General features: G+C 37.9%; 1 protein-coding gene across 6 annotated transcripts in view; it reads right to left on the bottom strand.

Moving 5' to 3' along the window:
• Positions 1-19848, bottom strand: part of LOC149569096 (oligopeptide transporter 4-like) — a 134596-nt gene that overhangs the window by 64202 nt on the left and 50546 nt on the right. The window contains exon 3 of one of the 6 annotated variants that reach the window (XR_016362687.1): positions 5706-5785. The exons of the other annotated variants lie outside the window; for them this stretch is intronic. The gene's annotated coding sequence lies outside the window, so the exon portion shown is untranslated. The remainder of the gene's footprint in view (positions 1-5705; positions 5786-19848) is intronic. 6 annotated transcript variants of the gene reach the window in all.

Below are 19848 nucleotides of genomic sequence, written 5' to 3'. Positions count from 1 at the left end.
AAGGATGGAGAGAGGAGAATGTATACAGACTCTCAGACTATAAATAAAATAACCATCAAGTACCGATTTTCTTTGCCAAGGATGGATGATCTTATGGACTGCTTGAGTGGAGCTTAGTACTTCACAAAGATAGATCCCAAGAGTGGCTATCACCAAATATGGATACGAGAGGGAGATGAGTGGAAGAATACATTCAAGACCAAGGAGGGTCTATATGAGTGGTTAGTCATGCCCTTTGGACTGACCAATGTGCCAAACACCTTCATGCAACTTATGAATGAGGTACTAAAGACTATCTGGATGATATTTTGATTTTCAGCAAATCTTCGGATGAACATTTATTGCACATTCGTAGTGTCCTTGAAAGGTTGAGGGAAGAGAAATTGTTGATTAATTTGAAGAAGTGTAGCTTTGTCAAAAGGGAGTTAGTCTATTTGGCATCTGTTGTATCAGCTGAAGGTCTTAAAATGGACCCAAAGAAGGTGAAGGTCATCTTGGAATGACCTACTCCCCAAGGTCTGCCATTGGGGTGAGGTCATTCCATGGTCTGGCACCCCTAACTAAAACAATGAGGGGGGATAAAAAAGAGTTCAAGTGGACTACAAGAAAGAAGGTGACAGAGCAACCTGTGTTGGCACTTCCTGATTTCAACAAAATGTTCCAGGTGGATTGCGATACTAGTGGCAGTGTTGTTGGGGCTATGTTGAGCCAAAAAGGTAAGCCTATTGCCTATTTTTGTGAAAATTGGAATGATGCAAAGAAGTATTTTGTTTATGATCAGGAGTTCTATGCAATAGTTCAAGCCTTAAAGAAATGGAGGCATTATTTGTTACCAAAAGAATTTGTTTTGTATACTGATCACCAGGCATTGCAGTACCTAAATAGCCAAGGTAAATTGAATCAAAGACATTTGAAATGGGTAAGTTCATGCAAAGCTATACATTTGTATTGAAACATAGAAGGGGAAGGTCTAATAGGGTTGCAAATGCATTGAGTAGGAGATAGTTGTTGCTGACAGTAACACAGGTTGAAGTGGTTGAGTTTGATAAACTCAAGAATCTATACCCTGAGGATCCTGACTTTGCAGAGGCTTGGAAGGCTTGTAAAGAACCTGTTACTCAATACAGGATCAAGTGGCTAGATTACATGACTCAAGATGGTATGTTGTTCAAAGGAAGTCAATTATGTATTCCAAGGAGTTCCATGAGGGAGAACTTGATCAAAGAGAAGCACAGTGGAGGGATGGCAGGACACTTTGGTCGAGATAAGACCATTTCCATTATTAGAGAACATTATTTTTGTCCTCAATTGTCACAGGATGTGAAGAAGTTTGTGTAGAGTTGTCAAGTATGTCAAACAACCAAAGGATTTAGTCAAAATACTAGACTCTATCAGCCATTGCCTGTTCCATCGAAGCCTTGGGAAGACATAAGTATGGATTTTGTTCTTGGATTGCCAAGGATACAAACGGGTAATGACTCAGTATTTGTGGTGGTTGATAGCTTCTCCAAGATGGCACATTTCATTCCATGCCACAAGACTCATGATGCAGTGCATATTGCAGATTTGTTTTTCAGAGAGGTGGTGAGGCTACATGGTCTTTCAAAAAGTATTGTTTCTGACAGAGATACTAAATTGGTTGGGTATTTCTGGAGGACTTTGTGGAAGAAGTTGAAGATAGAATTGAAGTTCAGTTCTGCACATCATCCGCAGATTGATGGACAAATAGAAGTTTGGGCAATTTGCTGAGATGTTTAGTAGGCGATAGGCCCAAGGGATGGGATTTGATTCTACCACAAGCAAAATTTGCTTACAATAATTCTATGAATAGGAGTACTGGTAGATCACCATTCCAAATTGTGTATGGGAGTAGTCCAAGGACTGCACCAGAGCTAAGGAAGATGGAGCAAGCGGAGAGGACAAATGTTGAGGCAGAAGACTTTGCTAAACATGTCAAGAACCTACATCAGGAGGTACATGCACATATTACCAAGATGAACCTATAGTATAAAGCTAGAGCTAATCAAAAGAGACATAAGAAGCTCCATGTTGGGGACCTGGTTATGGTATACTTGAGGAAGGAATGATTTCCAGTGGGTACCTACAACAAGCTAAAGATGAAGAAATTTGGCCCCTACAAAATTTTGAAGAAACATGACTCAGGAAATGCATATGAGGTGGAGTTGCTAGATGGGATTCACATTTCTCCTATTTTCAATATTGCAGACTTAACAAAATATCATGATGATGGTGCAGATGAGGAATTGTTGCTGGAGCCGTGTCCAATTCCTACTTTTGAAAAGGAAGAGATTGAACAAATTCTGGATAGTCGTGTGGGCCGGAGTACCAAAAATAGGCAGTATGAAGAATACCTGGTGAAGTGGAAAGGACGACTAGTAGTAGATTCAACTTGGATATCCACAACGGAGGTTGCCCATTTGGATTTTCCTCTACCAGCTATAAAGTGATGGTCACTTTTCAATCTACCCTAGGTGTCCGATGCAGGAGCATCCAGTGGTGTAAGGGCAATTCTATATCACCCAAAAAAAATGCTTAGTTTTAGTTTTTGTTTAATGTGTTTTCATTTCTGGATACCCATTTGGGTCAAATAGAGATTCCAACTCTCATAGTTCCACTATTGGTTTTTTGGGTTAGAGTTTTTGAGCATCTTGGGATACGTGTCAATGCAGAAAATAGGTTATTTTGTAATTGGGCCATAATTATGGTGAGTTAGAGGGTGTAAGTCGGAGGGATGATTGTACTTGTAATTTAAAGCACTCCAGAAAAAGAATTAGGTCAAAAGGCTTTACGTTTGAAAGTTATTGTAGTTTTAAGTTGCCTAGAGACCCCCTAAGAGCACTTCAAAGTCAGATTTGAGGCACTAAACGGCCTCATACGGGCCTGAAAAATGGGAGGCAAGCTAAGCTGGTTCGTAGAGCTATAGAGCGCTTGGAGAGCTTTCCGGAAATGTAAACGGTTCGTCAATCGGAGTCTCGGATCAAAAGTTATACCTCTCGAAAGTTGGACTACCATTTCTAGATTCTTCTAATTTTACAGTGACTTCTGATGAGTTTTTTAGAACCTTCTGTTTTGGCAGTGGATGCCAAATGGAATATTCTAAAATGTATTCCTAACCCTAAACCTAATTTAGGTTACTTACGAATATTTCTAGCATTGTCAATGCAGTTTTTGGTGGAGTTTGGGAGAAGGTACTATGAGAAGGGTTTTCTCCAAAATCTGATAACATTGTAAGCCCATAGGGCATGTGGTGGAGTCTATTTTTGTTGCATTGAATGTAATAGCATATCACTTCTAATAATAATATTCCCCTTTTCCTGTTGTGTTCATTTTGTCTTGGTTGTGCCCTCCTCAGAAAACCAGAGATGTCTTTGGTTTGCTCATTTGTGAAATTCAAAATTTGCAACAAAATTATATAAGAACTCCCAAATAGATCTGTAAAGCCATTCTAGGAGAACCAGGTTCATAGTTAGAAGGCTATTGAACATTAAAAATTGGAGCCATTGGGGAAAGCACCTCCTAGAAAACTCCACGAGCCAAATTGGCTACAACATGTAGTGGCAATTCATTTTGGCATATTGTAACATACCATTTTTCCTAAGCCAAAAGAAGAATCATATTCTAAGGTAAATCTGAATTTCATAACAGAATGACATAAGGTGGTCTATTCGTTAACTCACATAAATGGAAAAGCTATCAACTGATTTCATAGTACATGAATAAATGAAATAGAATATAATAACAACCTTTTCCAGTTCACATGAAAGGAAACTAGTTGAACTTCCATAACTAACTTTTGCCAATACATTCGTTAAAAAACTTCAGAACACTTTATATATATCTCCAAAACATTAAATTAAGATAAAGAAATGTACAAAAGGAACAAGTGTTATACATGAAGCATATAACTATCACTGTGTTGTGCAAGCCTCGGCATCTAGAGAAGAGGAGAAGCATTGGCATGGACTTAACCTCCCAACCGCAAACCTTAACTTATCCCACACAATCTCATTTGAGAAAGGCCCCCCCACCCCAGGATTAGGCTTGGGGCACCATGGTCCTGCCACCCGAGCATACTGGTGTTAGAATGTTGGCTAAGCAGCAAACAAGGAAGTTGATATCCTCCATCAACCTCCCCTCTGTCAGCTAGCACTCTAACCTCTAGTGATCAATTGTGACAAGCATATCACTAACCTACCTTGGCCAAGGATTCTAGTTGGCTATTAACATGCCCGATCACCCACCACTCGACTTGACAAAAAGAATATAATTTGGACAATCATGAGATAACTCAGTTTATACAATTAATCATTTAATTAGTTTCATTTAGTGACAATCATTTGCTCTTGCAGGGTTGCTTCTCTTCCCCACCCATTAATGCTTGACCCTTCCGGTTTTGGGTGTATCTTGGGAGATTTCGAGCCATGTATAGTGAAAGTATAATTTTAGCAATTCAGATCTGTTTCTCATTCAAACTGATCTTGTCTTAGAGGTATATGGCCAATACCTCTATACAAGTCAAATCGATGCCTTATGTAATGTAATATATATCAATGCTTGCTTCATATATTCATGCACAAAATATGCCATTAGCAATGTGATCGCTGAACATTCATAGTGATGACAATTTATAGTTGCGGGTCTGTATTATAGGTAGCAACCGACAAGCATAGTAACAAAGGAGATTTAAAAATGTCTATCAATTCCTTAGACAACATTCTATAGCTTTATTTACGACATTGTTGCTTCATTTATGATCAAGGATGAACAATGATAATACAGCAACTAGTTCGCATCATTGATTTTCAACATCGAATCAAATATGAACAGAGAGTATATGGCAATAAATCATGAGTAATGATTGCAGGAACTGTAGTTGGATTGGTGTTTTGTCTAGTGCGGCTCGAGAGCAATGAGCTGCCATGCGATGAATGTTATCTGCACTACTGGAAACAGCATTGATTTGATTCACAGCCTTTGTTATTCACTAGAAAAAAAATGCAGGGATTCGTGATAAACTATCTATGGGAATTGAATTCTTGAGGCCGTGAGAGAGAATGCTTGCAAACAAAATATAAACTCAGAAACAATTGCAAGAAGAAAGGGAACACTTCCCAGGAAACAGGGAGTAATAAATAGATCATCTGCACGCTAGCTCAATTACAAGAAAGAGTGGCGGTGCATGGCCAGTCATCGGTCACAAGAAACTCCACCAATTTAAATTTTAAAAGATTATAAGCCAACATGAAGGTGGCAATTGCTCATCAATATGGAGCCAATGTTAAAGACATAAAAATTATTATTCCTTATGATTGTTATATTAAAATATATTGGCATCATGCTATTGGCGGCACCTTTAGTTATACGTACATATGTGTGTGTGTGTGTGTCTGGATAAATTGAATCATATAATTCATTTTATCAAAATGTTAATTTACGCACACACACACACATATATATACATGTAGGTGCAAGTACAAAAGTTAAAAATAACATGGTCTCAACATATAAAATCACATTTAGGTGACCACTCAACAGTCTCAATTATAAAATGGTAACAATTTTATGTTATTAAATGTTTAATGTTTTTCTTTCTTTCAGAACCGACTAAGTAGCTCATGGTTGTCCAAGGTATACTCTTGCTTGTCTAGCCGTTAAATACTTAACCAAGATGGTTAGAATTATACCTGATGGCTTGTCGATGAACTTTTGGTGCCCCAATCCTTTAAATCTCGTTTAACAATGCTTTCCCTCCCTTCGTCTTCCCCTGCATCCAAAAAGAGAATATCTCCACAATAATAACATATTCCTCAATCTTAAATCAAGACAACTATAATCAAAAGTATTTCATAATTGTCACAATGGCTAACCACCATTACTACTAACAACTATTTTTCTAACTTCTTGAAATGTAAATATTCATTTTCAATTGAATTGTAATCGAACAACATAATTTCCTTTTCACAAGATCATAACATCCGATTGTTTAATTAACTAACTGCCATTCACATGAAATATATAACGACTATACAGTTATTTTAATTCAGCAATGATTTGGGATGTAACATATCCTCCCCCTTGTGTCTCATCATCCTCGATGAACTTTATAATATAAAAGGAACAGAATTCTACTTAGATAAACAATCCAAAGTCCAAGTGATAATTTAACAAAAAAATATTTTTGGTTCAAGTCTTTGAGAAAGGTGGGAAAATTTGTGGAAGATCTCATCATAGTCTTCCCACGTAGCATTTTCCTCAATATATTGGTCCCACTAGACCTTGCACTAGGTTATCTCCCGATTTCGCAAGCAAAGCTTACGCACCCCGAGTATTTTGAGTGGCTTTATTTCCACCATCCCTAGGTCTCACACCTACAAAAGGTTCCAGTCAATTATATACTCATGCTGGGTAATATATTTCTTGAGATATGATATGTAGAATACGTCATGCATTTTGGCAAGGCTGGAGGTAGTGCAATCCTATAGGCTACCAAGTTTACGACTTCTAACACCTTAAATGGTCCCACATATCTTGGGGCAAACTTGGTGTTCTTCCTAAACTTGATAGTACTCTTGTGGTTTTAACTTTCAAAGCACTTATTCTCCCACTGAAAATTCTCGGGGTATTCTTTTTGCACCTACATAACTTTTTTGTCTGTCATTTGCCTCTTTTAATCTTTGACGGATCTGAACATGTCCCTACATCTCTAATAGCATCTCAGGGCCACTGATGATTTTGTCTTCGATTTGGTTTGAACTTACAGGGGTTCAACGTTTATGGTCATTTAGGGCCTCAAAAGGTGCCATCTTGATAGCGGATTGATAAGAATTGTTATAAGAAAATACTACTATGGGAAGATATATTTCCCATTGGTATAGTTGATCCATGCAATACACTCTTAGGAGATCTTCTAATACCTGATTTACCCTTTTGTCTAGCCATTGATCTCAGGATGATAAGCGGAGCTGATATTTAGCTTGGTCTCCAAAGCTAGAGTAAAGTTTGCCAAAATCGGGATGTTATCCTAGCATCTCTATCGGATATAATCTTTTTTGGTATCTTGTGAAGTCTGAAAATGTCTCTGACAAACTTGTGAGCAATTTCTGATGCTCAATTTGTTAAATTACCTGGTATGAAGTGAGCCACCTTGGTTAATCTATCCACAAGCACTAAGATGGTGTTGTGTTTGTTCTGGGTCATGGGTAGCCCTTGAATAAAATCCATGGTAATTATCTACCACTTCCATTCGAGAACCTCATTGGGATGTAGTAGTCCTGTTAGTTAACGGTACTCTTCCTTGAGCCTCTGACAATCGAGGCATCCTACCATGTATTCTACTATTTCCCTTTTCATCCCTTTCCAAAAATACAAGGTTTTCATATCTGCCAACATCTTGGTAACCCCAGGATGTCCAGAATATGGAGTTGTGTGCATTTCTCCTAAAATCATCTATCGGATTTTTGGAACCTTGGGTACATACATCCTACCTTTGTATCTCAAAAGTCCATCCTCTTCTAGTTGGTAACCTCCACACTTGGGGTCTTGAGGATCTCTGTGAAGCACTTGGCTAACCTCGCTATAGAAGTCGTCACTGAATAGATGTAGTACTTACTCCCTAAGCACAGTATTTATTGCTACCATAGCTGATATATGCCTTCACCGGCTTAAAGCATCCACTACCTTGTTTTCCTTGCATTTAATATAATTGATCTCAAAATCATTTTCTACTAGAAATTCCAAACATCTTCTTTGATGGGCATTGAGGCTAGGCTGAGTAAATATGTGTTTCAGCCCATGATTATCTGACCGGAGTTGAAATGTTTTCCTATGAAACAATGTCTCCACATCTAAAGAGCATGAACAATGGCTATCAATTGTCAAAAGAAAGGGAACGCTTCCCAAGCAAAATGGAGAGTAATAAATAGATCAGCCTCATGCTAGCTCAGTTACAAGAAAGAGTGGCAATGCATGGCTAGTCATCAGTCACAAGAAACTCCACTAATTTAAATTTAAAAAGATTATAAGCCAATATGAAGGTGGCAATCACTCATCAATATGGAGCCAATGTTAGAGACATAAACGTTATTATTTCTTATGATTTTTATATTAAAATATATTGGCATCATGCTATTAGCGGCAACTCTAGTTGTATATACATATATACATTTATATATGTGCGTAAATTGAATCATGTAAATCCTTTTATTAATATGTTGATTTATGCGTACACACACAGATATATATACATCTAGGTTGTTACATCCCAATTTTTGACCTAATTTTAAATGTTCATATAGTCGTTGAGATGTCATGTGAAATCAATTGACAGTTGAAATTTGTTATAATCATGTGAAATGGTAAGATGGCTAATTGTTATAATTTCATATGAAGATGACATGTCAGTTAATCATTATGATGTTATTATATTGTTATCTTGAAATCTAAGAAAATTGGTTATCATTATGGGAAGTGGGATGATGGTTTATGAATAATAATTTGTTATGGTAAATTGTCATTATATTGAGGAATATAATATAATCGTGGAGAATTCCCTTACAGGAGTATGTCAAAGGGGGAAACATTGCCAGAAAGGAATTGGGTATGGAGGGGCACCACCATCACTAAGCAAATAGGTACAAGCCCTAAACCATTTGGGCTAAGGATAACGACTAGGCAAGCAAGAGTGTACACTAGACGACCATGAGCTAACTTGTTAAATCACATATCATTTAATAGTAAAAGAGATTACTAAGCATGAATTGGAAATTGAACGAGTTTGTACCTTTGTAATTGTGTTGTTGGGTGGAGCCTTCTAATGTATAATCATGTCTTATCATATCAACATCATGATACCTACATATTTATACATGTATATCCGTATATATGAAAACCAACTTTATATATGCAAGAATGTATACGCATACTTGATATTTTGGCGTGTACGAAAGAAATATATGATTGGGGTTTACACATGTACACATATATGCATACATACATATATAGGTACCTATAGATACCATGATGCTAAATACTAAGACAATATTATTTTTTTAACCTTGGCGGTGGTCTACTATTATTTAATGCATAGCAACCTTTCATATTCTAATTTTATTTCTATCGGGCGTTATAAGTTGAGATGGCCATTTTAATTATTTATGCCAATGACTCCTTGTTGGTATTGTAACTCTTCCACCGCCACCTTCTTGTTCTTTTTATAACCGAGCATGGATTGATTTTTTTTTTGGAGAATCTTGCTGCCGTAAAGAGATATATACCTCAACCTCCTCTTGATCAGGGATCAATCATTTTAAATCTCTTACTTTGTGTTCGCATGAAACAGGGATTGCAGTCCTATCATAGCATTTGTGATCTTGTTATGGAATCAAATCACATCGTGGACTTGACCACTAACCAAACACCCAATAACGAGCTAAGTTTGATGCACAATACGGGTTCAATTCCTAATGGCATCATTTATGATTCTTTGATATGGTAATTTATGTACTCATTCAAGGTTTTGATGATCCTCAATTTTTGCCGCAACTTCATATATTTTTCCTAGATCATGTGTTTAATCTATTGTCAACACTAGTATATGTATGTCAGACTAGGATGCTCCCCTGTTACTTTCATATATTAAATCTGCATGGAATTAGATGGGTATCGGTACATTTGAGTTATGTATCTCTGTAGTTTGGGTCAGTTGTATTCATATGCAAAGGCTTTCTTTTATTTTGGTTGTACATGCATACTTGTATCAATAATGGTGATTCACTTAGTCTTCTTGTCTCTCAACCCGGATTTCCTTATCCCATATCATGTTGGTAACTTGTATTGATTTTCCTGTCACAGAGCTCTCACTATGATGAAGAGTAAAATAGATGCAAGTATAGTTTGCTTCATAATACTGTGATAAGTCTGGATAGGACATAAGATTTCACTGTGATTATAATACAAAAAGAACATTTAAGCATACACCCAAAAATTCATCCAAGACAACCATCTTGGTTGAGATGAACGGTGAGATGAAAATTATTGTACAATAGAATTATTTCCTGCATGAAAAGAAATGAACCTTTACTAATAATAATTGAAAGCTCAAGAAAAGAGATATTAATCATCAAGAGTCGGCTCATGGTAATCCTATATGCTTAGTCGAGCAGTGGGAATGATACCCTAGTACTAGGATGCTCAATGATTGGTTAAGTTGTTCCATGTCTTCTTCCGGATAGGAAGGGTCTTTCTTGTTAGAGATTGTGTGGAAATAAGTTATGGTCCGAGGTTGGGTGGTTAAGCCCCTGACAATGTTTTCCCTCTCTACAAGATGTCGAACGTGCATCAGATAAAGATAAGCCATGCATTCAAATGTTTGTCAGAAACAAGTATTTTTACTTTTATGATGTATATGCAAGTAAAAGGTAAGATTAATTGAGTTGTATCATCATTACAATTATTTCTTTAAATGAAAGCAACTCTTATCGTCAATATAATTGGCAATCAATTAGATCGGTTGATCTTCTAACTGAAAGTGGAATATATTTATTTGCGAGAGATAGATTTATCTAATGGATTTATTTATAAGAATAATGATTAAGACCATATCTTCTAATCTTATGTTGTTGCCATAGTTAAGCAATCGGAAGAAAAGGAATGATATAGTGGTATTGACGCCCCAAATGATACAATGGTATCTGATGCCCTAAATGATCCACTGGTAATTGATGCCCTAATTGACACAGTGGTATCTGACTCCCTAAATGATATAGTGGTATCTGATGCCCTAAATGATCCAATGGTATTTGATTCCCTAATTGATATAGTGGTATTTAATGATCCCCTAAATGATCCAGTGGTATGTGATGCCCTAATTGATATAGTGGTATTTAATGGTAATCGTCATTTGATTTTGATATAGTGGTATTGGATGGTAGTCATCTTTTGATATTGATATAGTGGTATTTGTGGACTAACCTAGGTGTTTGCAGAAGCATTCCTAGATTGATTTCAAACTTGAATTCCATGGTATGTTAAATTTAATTTCCATAGTAAAATCATTGATGGTATTTTTAGTTCTTAGTTATGAAAAAATTGTTTAACACATTTTAACCATTAATCTCATTCATATGAACATAACTGATTTTAACTGTCTTCCTATGAAAATGAAGTAATAACTGTATTTCTTTGAATATGTTAGTTGTTAATTAAGACCCGGAAAAAGTGGATGTTACAAAGGTGCAAGTACAGATGTTAAAAATAACATGGTGTCAATATATAAAATTACATCCTACCGACCACTCAATGGTCTCAATTATAAAAAGGTAACAATTTTATGTTATTAAATATTTAATGTTTTTCTTGCTTTAAGAATCAACTGGGTAGCTCATGGTTGTCCAAGGTATACTCTTGCTTACCTAGCCGTTAAATCCTTAACCAAGATGGTTAGAACCCATACCTGAAGGCCTATCAATGGACTTTTGGTGCCCCAATCCTTTAAATCTCATTTAGCAATGCTTTCCCTCCCTTTGTCTTCCCTTGCATCCAGAAAGAGAATATCTCCATGATAATAACATATTCCTCAATCTTAAATTGAGATAACTATAGTCAAAAGTATTTCATAGTAGTCACAACGGCCAACCACCATTACTAATAACAACTATTTTAATAACTTGTTAAAATGTAAATATTCAATTTCCGTTGAATTGTAATCGAACAAGTTCAATGGCGAACAAGTTCAATGGCCACAACCAATACTCTAGAACAAGTCAAGGATCTCGGTAGTTCGAGAGTGGATGCGATGATACTCATGGTGAATAGTGGGAGACACCCAGTCGTGGTGGAGATCGGTATCTTAGGAACCACTATGTTAGGAGTGAATGTCTTGTCGAAGGAGACTTGGAAGAGTCTCGGGAAGCCGACGTTATGGCCACCAAGTTTCAACCTCTAAGGGGCTGATCAACACAGTATCAAGCCCCTCGGGACCCCGATGGAACAAAAGGTAACAATTGGTACACAACTATTCATCCTAGACTTCATAGCAATCCCCCTCCAATGGAAGGGATACGATGCCATTTTAGGAAGAGGATGGTTGATGATGGCTAGCAAATCATAACTGGAAGAACACTATGTTGTTTGAGAAGGGCGGAAGGAAGTATGTAATTGACTTGAGAACCCAAATGATCGGCGAAGAGATGGCATCCTCATCGGAATCAGAATCCAACAAAAGAATAGATGAAGGGACGAAAGGCATGGAACCTAGCAGTGAAGGGGTACTAGAATTGAGGGAGTTCTCTAACGATGCAGATTCTATGGATGGGCTATTTCATTGGCAAATGGGCGATTATGAACTATTTATGAAATTGTGCAATGTGTTGGAGATCATAGAGGAAGAGAACCAATTCCCTACGGAGTACACAGAATACAGGGAAGGGGAGGCGAAAGTTAAAGACAACCCCAACCACCAATTCCCTAAGGGAGAAACTATTAAATACCAAGAGGCCAAGTTGTAGGAAGTAAATTTGGGAGATGAGCACAATCTGAAGACTATTCTGGTAGGGGATGACTGGGACCCCGTACGGAAGACTATCGCGTTCAAAAATATTTACAAAATACAGGGATGTGTTCACCTGGACATATAAAGATTTGAAGGGTGTACCTCTAAAGTTGTGTACATTGAATCCCTCTCATACCTGGAGCCCAACCTATGTGCAAGAGGTCGTACAAGATGAATAAAACTTATGCCACAAGAGTGAACACAGAGATCAAAAAGATGTTGGAGGCGAGCATCATTTTCCAAGTCGAGACGAGTGAGTGGGTTTCTCCCATTGTCATTTCTCTCAAGAAGGAAGCGAATTAGATCCACATTTTCCTAGACTTCCGAGGACTGAACACAGTTACCATCAAAGACCCATTTCCTATCCCATTCACTGACAACATCCTAGAAGAAGTGGCGGGTCATGAAATTTACTCATTTATGGATGGGTTTTCTGGGTACAACTAGATTTCCATTGCGGAGGACAAATTGAAAATGACTTTCGTAGTGGAAGATGGTGTGTACACATACAACTATATGCCCTTCAACCTCTGTAATGCGCTCGCGACTTTTTAGCAGATCATCTTACACATCTTTGATAAAATGTCGATAAGAAACTTCACAACATTCTTGGATGATTGGTCAGTATTCAGTGGATAAGACAAGTATATTCCAGCTTTGGGGGAGTACATGGAGAAGTGTTAACGAGCTTGCCTTGCCCTCAACCCAAAGAAGTATTGCTTCATGATGCTGGAAGGAAAGTTAGTTAGGCACATTGTTTGTAAAGCTAGAATGAAGACCAACCCAAAGAAAGTACAAATGATTGTTGAAATGGAGGTCCCTACAAATATGAATGGATTTGAATCATTCCTCGATCATATTGGATATTATTAGAGGTTCACTAAGAACTTCGCAGACATATCCCAACCATTGGACAAAATCACTAGGAAAGGGGAGCCATATGTATGGGGAAAGAAACAAAGAGATGCTTTTGAAGAATTAAAAACCAAATTGATTGATGGGTGCTCCCATTCTAGCATTCCCAAATTGGGATAGAGTTCCATGTACATGTAGATGCGTCGAACTACATCATTGGGGCTACCTTGGCCTAGGAAGGGGCACACGGATTGGACCATCCTATATACTTTGCAAGCCAATTGTTATCCAAGGCATTATAGCACAACTGAGAGAGAAGCCCTCGAAATGGTTTATTAGGTAGAAAAGTTTTGGCACTACCTATTGGCCAACTCATTCAACTTCTGTGTAGACCACCAAGTCCTCATGTACTTGGTCAATAAGCCCATCATTCAAGGGAGACTCAGTCGTTGGCTTCTACTACTTTAGGAATTTATATTCAACATCGTGGTTTGGCCAAGGTGCAACTAGATGGTTGCAGACTAATTGTCACAAATCAGGTTGGGAGAGCCACCCGTGGGAGTAAACGATGACTTCCTCGACGCACACTTGTTTCAAATTTCCATATTTCCTTCATAGTACACTAGTATTGGGGAGTACCTATCCACGACTCAATTGCCATGGGACATGCCTCCAAGAGAACGGAGGAAGTTGATTCTCAGGAGCAAGACCTTTCAATTAATTAACGGATTACTCTACAAAATGGGGGAAACAAAGTTTTAAGACAATATGTTATGGAAGAGGAGATACCAGGAGTACTCTGCGAAGCCCATGAAGAACCAGCAAGTGGGCACATGGGTCCAGACACCACAACAAGGAAAGTACTCTTGGAAGGCTTGTGGTGGCCGACATTGCACAAAGATGCACGGGAATGGGTTGTCGCGAGCAACACGTGTCAGCATGCAAGGAAGCCTCTCAAACAAGACTTCATGCTGCTCAACCTATCATACATGCATGAATTGTTAGAGAGGTGGGGGTTAAACTTCGTTGAACCCCTACAAGTTGGTCAGGCCAAAAAGTGTTGGTATATATATTGTGGTAGCCATGGAATACTTAACAAAATGAGTGGAAGTGTGAGCATTGTCGGACAACTCTACATTAAACATGACTAAGTTCATCTATGAACAAATTATAAGGCAATTTAGAATCCCAAAGATTGACATCGGTTAGGCAATGTGATTTTGTAAGCCAAGGTAGTAACTTGATCAATTTTTGGAGACTAGGTAGAGCAGCTTGGGCAGGACGGCTCAACAATATGACTTGCCTTGGAGCCTTTTTGAGGTTTACTTAAAGGAGCGGACATAGTTTTGGCCTTGATCGTCTAGGACTCCGAGTAGACAAGCTTAGCTAGAATAGCTCGACACTAGGAGTTGCCTTGAAAGCTTGCTAAGGTATAGGGTACAGGTTGAATAGCAAAGACATAGGATGAGAATGGCTCGGCATTTCCAAGTGACAAGCAATGGGGCTGGGCACTTTGTGAATCATGTCATCAAGCTGCTAACTACTGAAATCAAGATTTTCCATATGCTATCAAGTTCGTACTACCCTCAAGCGAATGGGCAAGCAGAGGCAACCAACATGATTTTGGTCAGAGTTATTTATAAATCATTCGGAGTTGAGGGCGAACACTGGGAGGAAAAATTACCCTTCGTGTTGTGGGCTTACCAAACCTCTTACAAGGTAACCACAGGGCACACACCATTCCAACTAATGTACAGGTAGGAGGTTGTGGTGTCGGTAGAGTTCATGGTACCAAGTTTACGGATAGCTATTGACAATAGGCTCAGCAACATGGAGAGCTTGGGAGAAACACTTTATGCCTTGAATAAATTAGATGAGAAGAGGGTGTTGACTCAATAGGCGATTGACATGGCACAACCGCGAAAGTGTTGGCATGATAAGCATCTTCAGAACATGAGGTTCCAACCCAACCAATTAGTCTTGAATTTTAATGACGGAACGACATCAAGCCAGAAAAATTCAAAGTGGCTCGGGCCGTATAAAATTTGAAAAGTTAGAGCCAACAGATCAATCAAGTTGTGGACACTAGACAACCAAGAAGTTCTAGATGCTATGAACAGCTCAAAACTAAAGGTCTACCATGAGCGACGTGAGGACCTACTAAGGCCACCTAATTTAGACTTAGGTACAATCTCATATATATAATAAATGAACTTGGAAAGAAAAGAAGACCCCATTGAAAGCCACAAACATCTCCGAATAGACTAGTGGGGGTAGAGGGTAGGTGGAAAGAGAAGTCTTCTGTTGAGAAACATAGACCCATGAAAGAAGCGACCCACAAAAGAAGACCAATGACCATGGAAGGGATGTAAGGGGCCACGAACAAGAAAACTCCCCAAACACCAAACCCCATAGTCAAGTAACATGGAAAGGCGGAGAATAAATTTCAAGACTCTATAAAAAAGAACCTTACGAATCATTTTCTATGGAATAGCATTGACCCGTGGAAAATGCTAAAACTCCGCGGAAGGCATAGGAGGTTGTAGAAACAGGGAGGAGCCTCCAAGTGTAGCCCCTGTGGAGACAACATCGCAACCTGGGAAAAAAAAGTCTGTGGGAACAAGGAAGAAATTCTTGCGAAGAACACAGGCCCCATGAAGAACATCAAGATGGGCAAACACCATCTTTTTTCCGCGGAAAGCGTTGGCGCCAGATGTGACCCTATGCACTCTTTCGCAAACATAAAACCCTTTTCCACAGACTACATGCATTCTCTTGCAAACACCAGTAAGGCTGCAAATTATCAAAGCACCCGCGAAGGACATTGAGAAGCTCACAAAAAAGACTAAAGAATGAACAAAGGGAAATTAACTTCACATGGAAACAAATTAACTTCAGAAATCAAGTATAAAGTTTGAGCAGTTGCTACACACGCAAAGTCATATTGGTAGAAAGCCCCATGGAGAAGACAAGAGCAACAATCGACAGGGAGAGTGTAGATGCGAATGCATCCAAGCAGTGAAAGAGAGAACGCAATGCATCGGCCGCATTTAGGTAGTGGAGGAAGATAATAGGGGTTGCACAACACTACAAAAAAAGGTGACAGTGGCCTCCAACCCTAACTGTTTTTTTCCTTTTTTTTGCATAACGACAAAACAAGAAACTGTTGCAATATGCATTCAGCAAGCAAGAGGAGGCATTGGAAGGATCAGTTGGAAACAAACAGTTCAAGCATGGACAAGAACGCAAAGTTTTTATCCTCAAGCATTCGAGTTGCAGGCCAAATGCAAGAAGCAACTTCCAGTAGTAAGAAGTGTTGCAGTGGCAGATCAGACGGATGTTATAGGAACTAACATGTTTAAAAATGCTACAGGAAGTTATGCAGAAAGTTAGTGTCATGTTTTAAATGTTTTCAATTTTAATGTTTGTAATAAAGTCCTATGTTGTGGTGGCATAAAGCGAGGAGTGATTTGATAAACTCTCCAATTATAGTCACTTAGGACAAAGTGTGTTTCATTTGGATGTTGAGTCAGTTTTCTCTAAGTATGTTTTGTGTGTTCAATAATTAAGCAAACTAAACAATCAACAGCTACAAGAAGTTGGCGACAGTTTATGATTCCTCATGATTTGAATAATGGCTCTCTGATCTTGATTTTTGGATGATGTTTCACAGAGATAAGAAAGTATTGAAAAGGCAGATTTTTGAATGTAATGGGGGATCAAATATGGAGAGGAATAGAAAGTTTTTTTTTTAACTTTTTCTGATTTTTGTGAGTCTATGGTTTTCAATGTGCGATTTTCTTTGTCTTCTTTCCTAAATCAATATTCTAAAATCTAAGAACATATTGATGGTTTTGTTTAAGAACAGCAACACATTGATCGATTTTGAATTCAAATTAAATTTAGTGTTTTGGAATTGGTTTCAGGAAACACGATTTTCTGATTCAATTGTATGTAAAGTTCTACTGTTTTGAGGGTCGTGGAAATCGATGGGAGTCATTTAAACTCTCCACAATCTGTTTTCTGGGATCGTGGAGGAATTTTGTATCATACGTTTTTGTTTTTTCTTTTGTTTTCTAGTTCTATTTATCCCTGCTTGTACCGCGTGATAGTCAATCTCTAAATCGGGTGAATATGTTCATGTATTCACCAATATGTACAATCACATGAATAATATGTGATGTTGATAAACATCGATGCGAACCATGAAATTTGTAGTTTCAGTTCATGTTTGAAATGTCATGTTTGACTGTCGGCTCGGACCCGAACTTAAATCTCACATGCAGAACAATGGTGTGGATTCGAACATAGTTTATCATTGTTTGATAGTTCAAGTGTCGTAGGATGGATGCTCAGTTTTTATGTATTCAAAGATGATCAAGTCATCTATGTATCTCGAATTAAATAGGGAAGTGGTCAAGTTGTGTTAAGTTAATGCAGGAAACCAAATGTTGCTACAGAAGATTAAACGTGTATGTGCCCCTTGAAGCAACTTAGTTGAGTGATTGATTTCCACCTAAGTTTTCCAAGGTGAGGCTCTACATCAAGAAGAAGGTCAAACCTAAGATTCCACAGACTTCTCAAAAAGATGAAGTCACACATCTTACAATATAGTTAAAAGGATTCAATGGGCTCGAGTGTCGAATGCGGTGGAAGGAAAGACTTAAGACAGATGTTGTAAAGCAGTTATTGCAACGGGCCGTAATACATTGGACTATTCAAATGTCGTCATTCCCTATTCGGACTTTTGAGAAAAATTTATGAATAGTGACTCAAGAATTTGATGGATACACCAAAAAAACTACATTTGAGTATCAGAAACATCCTATCACCATTTCTTTGTCACGTCCCCTTTCTAGAGTGGACACCAAAGGCGATAGAGTTAGCCTATCAGGGAGTTTCGTAGGCTGGCAATGGTGTTTACAGACTCAGTCAGGGTATACAATGTTCGGATCTGGAGTTTCAGACAGTAAGAGAGCAATTGAGAGCAGTTCCTTAATTGTAGGAGTTTCCTACATTTTAGGAGGTGGAGATGGGTTATAGTCTTGAGTCTCTACGAGATCATTCTATGGTTTCAGTTTTGGGAGATTCGGAGACGCTCCTATTTTTTAGGAGTATCCCTAATTTTGAGGGATGAGACTGTCAGTTATTTTAGATTATCTAGCATCAGTCATAGGAGGTGACGAGTTCAGTTTCACCTTGTAGAGGTGTTTTGGCTATCAATTCGTTATTTGGGAAATATTTTAATATATTTAAATATTCTCCTAAGTTAGCATTTTAATAATTTAAATAAGGCTAAGTTATTGCCATTTTGGAGTAATAAGGGGTTTTTGGCCTCATCTGGATGAATATCCCTTGGTGTAATAGCTCGTTGGAAAGGACTTGAACTTTTCTAAATATTCCTCTTTTGACTCAGACCATTTCGGTGAATGGATTTCTTTCTATTGGGAAAAAGGTCATTTTCTAGATACTTGACCACTTTAAAAATGAGAAATATATTATTTTGTAACCCAATGCCACATGGGGACACTGTTAGGGTTCAAGCTAAGTTTGGTGGGTTATAAGGAGGTAAAGACAAAGTTTGAAGGCATTATTGACATATTACATCTTGGATTTGTGTTTTGGGCTCTGATTGAGCTTTCAACATTTGGGACGCCAACTCCACTTGCTTTGCCTGTTTGGGACATAGCCCCCAAAACAATGGTTTGGATTCTTGTAGTCAGAAGCATCTTGGAGATTGTGTTTGAAATGAGTTTTCTTTAAATGTATTTGGAATACATTTTTAGAACTGGTTCATGTTATTGTACTTTTGTTATTACTTATTGAAAAATCATCAAAAATATAAAACAATCAAACCCTTCTGCAAGTTCTGTCTAGTTCTACAAGAAAATTTTAATAAATAGGGAAAACAAATCTAAAAATATAAAATTACAGCAAATCAGTAGAAGAGATCCATCAAGGATCTTTCCGTGGTATCAGAACCTAGAACTTGCTAGTCTATTGGAAAAGAAATCAGTTCAATTACAGGCCAATACCATGGCTAGAAATAAAAATGGGTGCTCTAAGGTTTCATATTCGTTAACAAACACAAGTAAGATGTCTCTTGCCAAGACATTCAATGTTGCAGTTATGAGCAGCGACCATCAGTATTGTTCTCTTCCTAAGGAGATACGCAACCTCCTTTCCTCTACAAAATTTATGGGTGTACCTGAACCAGATGATAACTGGGTATCTACAAGCTCCTTTCAGTAGCAAAAAGAGAAAGAAATATTAAATAATAATAAAGAAGCCATTGGTCACAAATTGGAAGAGATTACAATCAGGGGACAAACCATTAGAGATGTTGGAAATGTGACACCAAGGTGTGAGGCATATTCTGAAATTTGCAACAGCGGTTCAAATCATAAGGCAACATTTATTTCAAA

This window comes from Cupressus sempervirens, chromosome 3, assembly GCF_028749045.1.
Source record: "Cupressus sempervirens isolate cs-2001-9-10 chromosome 3, ASM2874904v1, whole genome shotgun sequence".
In the NCBI taxonomy this organism is placed as follows: domain Eukaryota; kingdom Viridiplantae; phylum Streptophyta; class Pinopsida; order Cupressales; family Cupressaceae; genus Cupressus; species Cupressus sempervirens.
This window is presented reverse-complemented; position numbering and strand designations above follow the sequence as displayed.